Raw genomic sequence first — 7,132 nt, 5'->3', positions numbered from 1 at the left:
AAAGTAGAAAATACTTTAAGCTTTTGTTTGGAAACATAGATAATAGTAAAAAATATAATATTGTTTGGATAAATAGATAGTAGTATATTAAGAAAAATAATAATGAGCTTAATTTGAATCATAGATTATTATGGCCCAAAGTACAATTAACATTATTTTTGGGTTTATATGATTGTTATAAATTTGTTAAAGAAAATTATAAAATTATTTATAGTTTCTTTTGAAGGGATTTTTGAATAAATAAAGAACAAAATGTAATTTATTTATATAAATATATATTTGTATGATATTTTCTGTTTTCATATATTTTAAACACTTTTCACAAAATTTCTTGATATATAATTTAAAAAATACAGTATAACTATTATAAGTGATTCACCTCATGAGTTATTATGTGTATTTAAGAGTGAAACACCATTGTTAAGTAAAAGAATTATTTAATTACAAAAGTATAAATATTTGTAAAATTCTTACTACTGTGTTTACGGGTTACAAACGCCTTTATAACACAATACAGAGCTGAAATACATAGTTTAAACAATAAACAAAAGTAGTAAAACTGAAATCGTTAAATGTTAGTTTTTTAAGTTTGTAAATACTGTAAATTCATCATAATTATTTATCAAAAAATATATACATATTTATTCCTAAAATTTTGGAAGATTTTGCGTGGGAATCTTCTCATTTAAACCAAAGTCCAACACTTAATCTCCACGAAAATAGAATAGAGATTCGTTGAACACTTCAAGGTTGTTGCTTTTGGTGACAATTACGAAATAAAAAGTTTAAATAATAAACAATAAGCAATACAATTTCGTTCAACCAATTTAAAGTCTTGAAATGTTTATATATATCATAAAAACAAAAACCAGCTCAATATCAATGTGGATGCGCGAATCAGTTTCTAATATTATTTACCACAATAAACTAAAGTAGTAAAAATTGTACCCATTAACTTTTTGGTTTTCAAAATTTTATATATATCATAAAAATTGGACGGGTTAAGATCTAGTTTAACTTATAATAAACGACTAACCGTTAATATAAGTAATGTTTTAGTCTTTCGCGAAAATGAAAAGATACCTGATCTATTTTCTTGGTTTCTTGTCTTGTGAATGCACGCCTGGCATAGTCGCAGACTTATATAATATATGATTAACAGGTTTTGGATTTGTATGTCCATACATTCTTCAAGTGTTGTATTAAATCATGTAATCTTTTATTAAAAAAAGTATGCGAGTAAACCCTTTTCAACGCAAATGAAACTTATGACTTCCAAAACTCATATATTTTCATTGACAATTATGAGTTTGAAATTACATCAAATAAAATTACATCAAATAAAATAGACTATTTAAATATAACAGTCTCTCCATCGTTATTAATGGTAGAAAAACAGTTGACTGCTTAATACGAGAGGAAAACAAGAAACAAAGAACTGTCTAGAAATTTTGCCCAAAAAAAAAAAAAGTGAACTGTCTAGAAACTGTAATTGTTCGATTTATTGGTACTAAAAGTCTAAAATGTAACTGCGTACTTGTATCGTCATATATAAAGTAATCTTGGCTCATCTATTACAATAAAGGCAAAACACATGAAACAATCAATTACATTTATTAATCGACGCCTAAGAGCATCATTATCCCTAAATTGCTTAGGTTGAGGTGCTTAGAAAAAATACAATGTGATGCTTTTTTTTCTCTTGTACAGTGTAAGCAACATCACTTTTAGTGCTTAATTAAGCACTTGCTTCTTCTTCATCTTCTCTTTCCTCTTTTTATTAATAAAAAATGGCTAAGCAATCCCTAAATATCTTGGGATAATCATGCTCTAGCGAGAGTACCTATTAATGAAGTAGTATATGCTCGGCTTGCACAGTCGTGAGTTGAAAGTTTGAAACAGCCGTTTTCGCCTAATTTAAATCCAAAACATTATGTAGTTATAAAAAACATACGATCGAAATAAGTCTAAACTTTTACTACAGTTAATTTAATACTTATGAATGTATGTTCAGTACAACATTACGAGCTGGATTTCACAAGTTAAAGATCATATATGTGCGAGAAAATGGTTAGACTAATGGTGGAAGAATCAAATACTATGGATTGGCAAGTGGCAGCAAAACATATAAAGGAAAAACATTAAAGTATGACAATTTTAATGTCATCAGCCCATGTGGTCCCTAATAAGGGTTTGCTTGTGAGTTGTGACTGCTTTACCACAAAAATCATAAATCATCGCATGGGGTAAGTACGAAAAGAGAGCTAGAAATATCATTTACGTTTCATACTAATATTTAGTCTTTGAGCAAGCTATAATATTTTTATTATTTTTAAACTGAACAAGATATAATATTATGTTGAAAAATAGTTTTCATCGTATGTAACATCAAATGAAGCATAGTATTCTATTACACTAGAGGGATATCTGGTTCTATATGTATCAAAAGACAGAACACGAATCCGAGCCGGCTTTATTAAGTTTAGATCAGACTGGTTTTTATTAATTATTAGTCTCAAGAACATCTCTGGTTGAGCCTATTTACGATCAGCATGACCTTGTTAATTTTAAAGAGTTGGAACAAGACAATTCAATTTTACACAACATCATACTTGATAAGTGATAACATACATCTAAATTTATTATTAAATCTTCTCGCATAGGTCCTGCAAAGGTAAGGGGCAGATTGATATATATTATATATGATTTTGAGTTTTTTTTATCTCACTACGTACTATCATCATTTTTTGAACGAACATATCATTATATTAAAATAGGAAACGTAGTGAATATAGCCTAGTGGGTTTATTATATCAGGCTAGTGGTTTCGTCATACCAAAGTCGGAGGTGTGAAATTGTTTTGATTGAATATACAATCATCATAGATTTCATAAGTGGCGTGTGTTTTGGCATAACACACACTTAATAGTTTACTTACGTCGGTAGAAACTTGAAAGGCGGAAGTTTGTTCTTTTTTTCTCTTTTGATTGTTTTGAAGAAGAGTGTATAAAATATGCTTACACCAAATTCTTCAGCTTAATAATTAAAACTTTATCACAAAAGGGGCACAGACTTGTAAATGGGTACATATATGGTCCATCCGATCAACATAATCATGCACTTTGTAGCGCTTTTATGGCAATTTAAAGAAATCGCACCAACCGAAACATGCCACATTACTAATAAATGCATATAATAAATTAAAATTAAAGAAAGTCAGATTTCTATAGCAAACTGTCGTGAATTCTCAGTGATCTTTAGTTTATTGCTTTCTCGGCAACAAATCGACACATAACATAACACAAAGTTACAGAAAAGGAAGGTCGCAAAGAAGATTATCTATGTGCGGAAAGGGCAGATGATCATCTCTTTTTTTCCTAATCCATTTTAATTTCCTAAAGCGTTACTTCATATCTTATATTAATATGGAGAAGAAATGTTATTCTCATAGAGGTTGTAAACAAGACAATGAGGACGATACAGACAGAAAAGTTTGGAGTTTAAATATTTTGCTAGAGTATCTGCTGCTTTGTTATTGTATTACAGTTTGAGTTCTCTTATTGTATTTTTATTGAGACAACAAAATCAATCGATTTGTAAGTATGAATTGATACTTCCCTCGCTTAACCATAAACATTTTGTGAGGCCTTGCACGCCTACGAAATCTAGGCCTACTTCTAAAGAAAACAATTAAGGCCCAACCAGCCTGATGAACTTGCTCTTGTTATTCCTACAATCTTCAGAAAAAAATTGATGTTTGAGACTCTTTTTCCAATGCCCAAGTATTTGCCTCACCTCAAAAGCTCAAAAGCCCAAGTTAATACACAAGTCTCGAAATTGTATGGTTATGTAATGTACAGCCCATTAGAAACTAGCATTTTCAATAAAAATATAATAAACTAGTAATTTTGGGGATCGTTTCTGGACAAAATATTTATAAAAGTGAGTTTATAAACTATGTTACGTGAAATTGAACCGGAACGCATAAATGAAAATATCAATAAATTATAAAATTTATGACTAAAAATTATATGATTCAAACTAAAAATAATAAATTATGTTATGAATATTGTGTGATGTCTATTATGGAATGTTCTAGATTTACTTGTTCCCTACTCCAAGTTACTTGTTCCCTACTCCAAGTTATTAGACTTTGTCTCCAAGTTATGTAATCCTATATAAGGAACTCATTACTCATTGAATAATAACAATTCATTCCTCTCTAAGTCATACGACTCTCTCTCTCTCTCTCTCTCTCTCTCTCTTTAGTTCGATCTATTTCTAAGACAAGAACACTAGGATTAGAACACGTTATCAGCACGATCCTGCTCCAAGATCAACCAAACTCGGAGATCATCATAAACCCTAGCCGCCGCCAACCACTTCTATCTCTAAGATCTTTTACATTCAGTTGTTTCTTAGATCTTAAACTAATCATACTTTGAATCTTTTCTTTGCTTGATTGATTAAGGTTTCTAAGAAAGGAACCAGGAGAAGAATCGGCAAAGATTAAGGTAAGATCTCAAGAATCCTAATCTTTACTTGTGGTTCAAGCAATTCGGATTTCAAACTTCTCTTCATCTTAAATCCGATTTTAAAAGGTTTTGCGATTTGATTTGGTTGATTTTAGTTCTTGTTTTATTTTAAAATCAAAACCCTAAACCCTTAATAGTTTTACATGACTTTAGTTTTGTATGGACAACAAGTGATACCCCTTTAAGGATGACACGCTATATGTCCAAACAAAACTTAAGGTCAATGTTTAACCTAATCCTAAAATCAGATTTGAATTTTAAACCCTAATCCTTAAAGTTTAAATCCGATTTTAAGAAACCCTAAACCCTAAAATATAAAGCATGTGATTACATGACTTTCGTTTTGTATGGACAACAAGTGATACCCCTTTAAGGATGACACGCTATATGTCCAAACAAAACATAAGGTTAATGTTTTCCACATCTTTTGGTCGATGATGCACACCATAGTGTGGCTAGACCATGATTTTCTTTTAGGTCAATGATGCATACCAATAGGTATGACTAGACCATATGAAGTAAAGGTCGATGATACGTACTCTTAAGTACGATTAGACCATAAAATAAAATCAATGGTCGATGATGTTCACCCTCAGGTGCAACTAGATTTTTCACCCGTGATTCACGGTGATCATCCACGATGATCCGCGTTGATCTATGATCCATGATGATCTTCGATGATCCGCGATGATCTACGATGATCAGTGATCCAAGGTGATCCACGGTGATCCTCGATGATCCACAGTGATCCACAATCACCGGTGATGGATGATGCGCACCACAGTGCAGCTAAATCACGATCCGTTTTATTTGGTCGAGGATGTGTACAGAATGGTACTACTAGACCATTAAACCGCATGGGTCGATGTAGCATACCATATGGTATGGCTAAACCATGCACTCGTCCATCCCACTATTTTCAAGGGATTTATAAATCAAACAAGTTGATTAAGAGATTGATGAGTTATGAGAAAATAAATTTCTAAAAGAATGCAAACTGGCCGTGTGGCCCTCTTATTTGTTTGCTGGCCGTGTGATCCTGATTGAATAATAGCCGTAAGGCATTGATCACGCAAAGATGACCGTGTGATCATGAGTGGCCGAAAGGCATTGATTATACACACAAGCCGTATGGCTTATTGTTTACATACTGGCCGAGTGCCTTTTATTTCTTGGATAGCCAATGGCATCAGAAATTGTATGTACTAACACTTAAATCATTTTGATATGAGTTCAGATGTTGAGATTCCAACCCATGGACTATGATACCCTAGATATCTCTGGAGAGAACTATCTAAGATGGACAATAAATATCTCGGTTATACTAACGATAGAAGGTCTTAGTGAATGTATCATCAAGGATGATCATGGAACCGAGAATGAGAAATATAAGGCATTAACAGTAATGCGCCATCATCTCAATGTGGAACTGAGAAATCAGTACCAAGATATACAAAGCCCTCGATGCCTTTGGAAAGAGTTAAAGTCCAGATACACTAAGGTGATATTACCAAAGGCAAGGCATGAGTGGATGAGCCTCAGTTTCCGGGACTTTGGGTCCGTGGAAAAATACAATTATGCTCTATCTAAAGTAGCTCATACACTGATGTTTTATGGTGAAAAGTTGACAGAGGAGAAATTACTTGAAAAAGTTTTCTCCACAGCAGATCCAAAAGATCTATTCCTACAACTAACCTATCGAGATAAAGGTTTCACCACATACAACGATCTGTTCTTATACTTATCTCAAAATGAACAGATGAATCAGATGAAAGATGATATGAGCGGCTATGAGGCAGATAGTGATGATGAAGAATCCATGGGAGCCACGTCCAAAGTGACAGATGGAGTGGCCGGCTAGACCATTGTCTAAAGCCTTTAAACATTCTGACTTCATACTTATGATTTGGTGTTTTGTCATTCAAAATTTCATAGCATTAATAAAAGTTTTTCTTTTATCTTCATTGATTGATTTGCTTGAAAAATATTTTTGATTGACAAATGAGAATGAAAACTCGAGAAGAGTATGTCTAGACCACCACGCCTAAGGCATGGCCTTAAGAGGCACGAAATTTATCACCTAAGACCCATTGAGAGAGACCCAAAATCCCCACTGGCCGTGGACAAGGATACCACAGTAACCGTGGTTGTAGATCCAATCATGGCCGAGGAGGGAGTAAAGGTCGAAATGGCATTACAAGCCACATCAAAATGGTTTCAATAATAAACCAATGGGCAAAGCAAAGAAAAAGGAAATGTTCCTTTAGCTTATGAAAATCGCCAAAGGCATACATATAAAAGAGGTCGAGACTACATTCTCCCTACTGATCTAATACTATGCTAAGGATCAGTGTGATAAGGCATAAAAGCCTAGGTAACCAGTAAGGTTCACCAACGAATTTATACACTTTATGGCATGACCGGATTAGCCATCCTGGTCCGAACTTGATTATTAAGGCACAAAGAGTTATCCCATAAGATCTCACGTTGTGAAACATGTACACAAGGGAAACTCAGTAGGCTTCATTGTTCCAAGTAACACGAAAGTATAATCTGATCATGAGGGTAGTGAGGACAAAATCCGTGATCATGACCAG

This window comes from Raphanus sativus, chromosome 4, assembly GCF_000801105.2.
Source record: "Raphanus sativus cultivar WK10039 chromosome 4, ASM80110v3, whole genome shotgun sequence".
NCBI lineage: Eukaryota > Viridiplantae > Streptophyta > Magnoliopsida > Brassicales > Brassicaceae > Raphanus > Raphanus sativus.
This window is presented reverse-complemented; position numbering follows the sequence as displayed.